Source organism: Rattus norvegicus, chromosome 1, assembly GCF_036323735.1.
Source record: "Rattus norvegicus strain BN/NHsdMcwi chromosome 1, GRCr8, whole genome shotgun sequence".
Lineage (NCBI taxonomy): Eukaryota > Metazoa > Chordata > Mammalia > Rodentia > Muridae > Rattus > Rattus norvegicus.
Genome location: NC_086019.1, coordinates 217699674 through 217705701, shown reverse-complemented (window position 1 = coordinate 217705701; position 6028 = coordinate 217699674).

Below are 6028 nucleotides of genomic sequence, written 5' to 3'. Positions count from 1 at the left end.
CCTGGGCAGGGTGTGGGGTGGGGAAGGAACAGGGGTTGAGCTCATGCTAATCCTATGAGGAGAGTCCTTGGCTTGACTGCAGGGTTGGGCCTGGCTGAGTGTGCAGAGAGGCCTTCTAAGGGAAACTAGACAACAGCTCTATAGGTGAAGGCCTTCTCCACAGCTCCCCAAGGCGGTCCCTATGAAAAGAGGCAGTCCATGATTTTAAGGCATTTATTGTCATGGCAGAAAGTGGATGTGTAAAACCAAACTTCACTTCTCAGGGTTGGCCTGAGAAGCTTCTCACTGTGTATATAGTTCTCCCTATGAATAGGTCTCCTACTATTTAAGATCTAAAAAATAACCGAGTCTGAGACATATTTATAAAGTTCCGAAAAGAAGAAAAACAGGGTTAAGCAATACTCAAAAATGTTCATTTTGTTCCCAGCAATTAGGGAAATGCAAATCAAAACAACTTTAAGATTTCTTCTTACATGGCTCAGGATTGTTTTGGCCTCCTGGGTTTTTGTTTGTTTGTTTGTTTTTGTTATTTGGTTCTTTTTACATATAAAGTTTTAGAACTGTTCTTTCAAGCTTTATAAAAACACTGTGTTGATATTTTGATGGGGATTGCATTAAATTCGTAGATTGCTTTTGGTAAGATGATCATGTTCACTATGTTTATCCTGCCTGTCCATGAGCATGGGAGATCTTTCCATCTTCTGATATCTTCTTCAATTTCTTCATTCAGGGACATGAAGTTCTTATCATATAGATCTTTCACTTGCTTGGTTAGAGTTACACCAAAATATGTTATATTATTCATGGCAATTGTAAAGGCTGTTGTTTCCCTAAATTCTTTTTCACCCTATTTGGTGGCTGTATATATATGGGCTACATGTGGGGCAGGCTCTGAATGGCTGTTCCCTCAGTCTCTGCTCTAAACTTTGCCTTCATATCCCCTCTTATAGATATTTTGTCCCCCTTTTTTTGTTCCCCTTTTTAAGAAGGAGTGAAGCATCTGCATTTTGGTCATCCTCCATGGCTTGCATCTTGGGTGTTTCGAGCATTTGGGCTAATATCCACTTATCAATGAGTGCATACCATGTGTGTTTTCCTGTGATTGGGTTACCTCACTCAGGATGGTATCTTCTTGTTACATCCATTTGCCTATGAATTTCATGAAGTCATTGTTTTTGATAGCTGAGTAGTACTTCATTGTGTAAATGTACAACATTTTTGGCATGCTTTCCTCTGTTGAAGGGCATCTGTGTTCGTTCCAGCTTTTGGCTATTATAAATAAGACTACTATGAACATAGCGGACCACATGTCTTTGTTATATGTTGGGGCATCTTTTGGCTTTCTGCCCAGGAGTGGTATAGCTGGGTCCTCAGGTAGTTAAATGTCCAATTTTCCAAGGAACCTTATCCTGATTTACAGAGTGGTTGTACCAGATTGCAATACCACCAAAAATGGAGAAGTGTTCCTCTTTTTCCATGTGCTCACCAGCATCTGTTGTCACCTGAGGTTTTTTTTTCTTTTTCTTTTCTTTTTTTAGGAGCTGGGGACCGAACCCAGGGTCTTGCGCTTGCTAGGCAAGCACTCTACCACTGAGCTAAATCCCCAACCCCTGAGTTTTTTATCCAGTTTAGCCATCTTGACCAATGTGAGGTAGAATCTCAGGGTTGTTCTGATTTGCATTTCCCTGATGACTAGGGATATTTAACATTTCTTCAGGTACTTCTCAGCCATTCGATATTCTTCAGCTGAGAATTCTTTGTTTAGCTCTGTACCCCATTTTTAATAGGGCTATTTGGCTCTCTGGAGTCTAACTTCTTCAGTTCTTTGCTTACTTTGGATATTAGCTCTCTATCAGATGTAGGATTGATAAAGATCTTTTCCCAATGTGTTGGTTGCTGTTTTGTCCTAATGACATTGTCCTTTGCCTTACAGAAACTTTGCAGTTTTATGAGGTCCCATTTGTTCATTCTTGATCTAGAGCATAAGTCATTGGTCTTTTGTTCAGGAAATTTCTCGAGTGCCCATGTGATTGAAACTCTTCCCCACCTTTTCTTCTATTAGTGTGAGTGTATCTGGTTTGATGTGGATGTTCATGATCCACTTGGACTTAAGGTTTGTACAGGGCAATAATAATGGATCGATCTGCATTCTTCTATATGCTGACCTCCAGTTGAACCAGCACCATTTGTTGAAAATGCTATCTTTTTTCCATTGGATGGTTTTGGCTCCTTTGTCAAAAATCAAGTGACCATAGGTATTTGGGTTCATTTCTGGATCTTCAATTCTATTCCATTTATCTACCTGCCTGTCTCTGTACCAATACCATAGAGTTTTTATCATTATTGCTCTGTAATACTGTTTGAGGTCAGAGATGGTGATTCCCCCAGAAGTTCTTTTATTGTTGAGGATAGTTTTTGCTATTCTGGGTATTTTGTTATTCCAAATGAATTGGCAAAATGATCTTTCTAACTCTATGAAGAAGTGAGTTGGGATTTTGATGAGGATTGCATTGAACCTGTAGATTCCTTTTAGCAAAATGGCTATTTTTACTATATTAATCCTGCTAATCCATGAGCATGAGGGGTCCTTCCATCCTGTGAGATCTTCTTAAATTTCTTTCTTCAGAGATTTGATGTTCTTGTCATACAGATCTTTCACTGGCTTGGGTAGAGTCACAGCGAGGTATTTTATCTTATTTGGGACTATCGTGAAGGGTGTCATTTCATTAATTTCTTTCTCAGCCTGTTTATCCTTTGAATAGAGGGAGGCTACTGATTTGTTTGAGTTAATTTTATGTCCAATCACTGCTTACATTGTTTATCAGACTTGGTAGTTCTCAGGTGGAACTTTTGAGGTCACTTAAGTACACTATCATATCATCTTCAAATAGTGATATTTTGACTTCTTCCTTTCCAATTTGTATCCCTTTGATGTCCTTTTGTTGTCTGATTGCTCTGGCTAGAACTTCAAGAACTATATTGAATAAGTAGGGAGAGAGTGGGCAGCCTTGTCTAGTCCCTGATTTTAGTGGGATTGAGTCCAGTTTCTCTCCATTTAGTTTAATGATACCGACTGGTTTGCTGTATATTGCTTTTACTATATGTAACTATGGGCCTTCATTCCTGATCTTTCCAGGACTTTTATCCTGAAAGGGGGTTGAATTTTGTCAAATGCTTCTTTAGTATCTAATGACATGATCATGTGGTTTTTTTCCTTTGAGTTTGTTTATATAGTTTATTACATTGATGGATTTCTGTATATTAAAACATCCCTGCATTCCTAGGATGAGGCCTACTTGATCATGATTAATAATCATGTTGATGTGTTCTTGGGTTTGGTTTGCAAGAATTTTAGTGATTATTTTTGTGTCAACATTTATAAGGGAAATTAATCTGAAGTTCTCTTTCTTTGTTGGGTCTTTGTGTAGTTTAGGTATAAGTGTAATTGTGATTTCTTAGAAGAAATTGGGTAGTACTCTGTCTGTTTCCATTTTGTGGAATAGTTTGGACAGTATTGGTCTTCTATGAAGGTCTGATAGAATTCTGCACTAAAGCCATCGGGTCCAGGCTCTTTTTAGTTGGGAGACTTTTAATAACTGCTTCTATTTCTTTAGGAATTATGTGGTTGTTTAGATGGTTTATCTGATCCTGATTAACCCTGTTACCCGGTATTTGTCTAGACAATTGTCCATTTCCTCCAGATTTTCCAGTTTTGCCCAATATAGGCTTTTGTAGTAAGATCTGATGATTTTTTCAATTTCCTCAGATTCTGTTGTTATGTCTCCCCTTTCCTTTCTGATTTTGTTTATTTGGATACATTCTCTGTGCCCTCTGGTTAGTCTGACTAAGGGTTTATCAATCTTGTTGATTTTCTCAAAGAACCAGTTCCTGGTTCTGTTGATTCTATCTATGGTCCTTTAGTTTCATCTTGGTTGATTTCAGCCCTGAGTTTGATTATTTCCTGCCTTCTACTCCTCCTGGGTATATTTGCTTCTTATTGTTCTAGAGCTTTTAGGTGTGCTGTCAAGCTGCTAATGTCTGCTCTCCTGTTTCGTTTTGGAGGCACTCAGGGCTATGAGGTTTCTTCTTGGCACTTCTTTCATTGTGTCTCATAAGTTTGGGTATGTTGTGCCTTCATTTTTACTGAACTCTAAAAAAAGTCTTTAATTTCTTTATTTCTTCCTGGACCAAGTTATCATTGAGTCGAACATTGTTCAACTTTCATGTATATGCTGGATTCCTGTCATTATTATTGTTATTGAAGATCAGCCTTAGTCTATCTTAGTGATCTGATAGGATACATGGGATGATTTCAGTCTTCTTGTATCTGTTGAGGCCTGTTTTGTGACAGATTATATAGTCAATTTTGGAAAAGGTATCATGAGGTGCTGAGAAGAAGGTATATTCTTTTGTTTTAGGATGAAATGTTCTGTAAATAACTGTAAAATCCATTTGGTTCGTAACTTCTGTTAGTTTCTCTATGTCTCTGTTTAATTTCTGTTTCCATGTTCTATCCACTGATAAGAGTGGAGTGTTGAAATCTCCTGCTATTATCGTGTGAGGTGCAATGTATGATTTGTGCTTTAGTGAGGTTTCTTTTATGAATGTAGGTGTCCTTGCATTTGGAGCATAGATATTTACGATTGAGAGTTCATTTTGGTGGATTTTTCCTTTGATGAATATGAAGTGTCCTTTTTAAATTCTTTTTTGATAACTTTTGGTTGAACATCAATTTTATTCAATGTTTGAATGGCTACTCCAGCTTGTTTCTTCAGACCATTTGCTCAGAAAGTTGTTTTCCAGTTTTTTACTCCCAGGTAGTATCTATTTTTGTCTCTAAAGTGTCTTTCCCCTATGCAGCAAAATGCTGGGTCCTCTTTATGTATCCTGTCTGTTAGTATATGTCTTTTTATTGGGGCATTGAGTCCATTGATGTTAACAAATATTAAGGAATATTGATTGTTGTTTCCTATTATTTTCATTTCTAGAGGTGGAGTTATGTTTTTGTGTCTCTCTTCTTTTGATTTTGTTGCAAGGAGATTACTTTCTTGCTTTTTCTAGGGTGTAGTTTCCCTCCTTGTGTTGGAGTTTTCCATATATTGTATTTTGTAGGGTGGGATTTATATAAAGATAGTGTTAATTTGGTTTTGTCATGGAATATCTTAGTTTCTCCATCTATGTTAATTGAGAGTTTTGCAGGATACAGTAACCTGGGCTGGCATTTGTGTTCTCTTAGGGTCTGTATGACATCTGTCCAGGATCTTCTGGCTTTCACAGTCTTTGGTGAGAAGTCTGGTGTGATTCTGATAGGTCGGCCTTTTTATGTTACTTGACCTTTTTCCCTTACTGCTTTTAATAATCTTTCTTTGTTTTGTGCGTTTGGTGTTTGGACTATTATGTGATGAGAGGAGTTTCTTTTCTGGTCCAATCTATTTGGAGTTCTGTAGGCTTCTTGTATGTTTATGGGCATCTCTTTCTTTAGGTTAGGGAAGTTTTCTTCTATGATTTTGCTGAAGATATTTACTGGTCCTTTGAGCTGGGAGTCTTCACTCTCTTCTATACCTATTATCCTTAGGTTTGATATTCTCATTGAGTCCTGGATTTCCTGTATGTTTTGGACCAGTAGTTTTTTCCACTTTACATTATCTTTGACAGTTGAGTCAATGATTTCTATGGAATCTTCTGCTCCTGAGATTCTCTCTTTTATCTCTTGTATTCTATTGGTGATGCATGTATCTACGGCTCCTTGTCTCTTCCTTTGGTTTTCTATATCCAGGGTTGTCTCGCTTTGTGCTTTCTTTATTGCTCCTATTTCCATTTTTAATTCCTTCAACTGTTTGATTGTGTTTTCCTGAAATTCTTTCAGGGATTTTTGTGATTCCTCTCTGTAGGCTTCTACTTGTTTATTTATGTTTTCCTGCATTTATCTAAGGGAGTTCTTTATGTCTTTCTTGAAGTCCTCCATCATCATGATCAAATGTGATTTAAAATCTAGATCTTTCTTTTCTGGTATGTTTGAATATTCAGT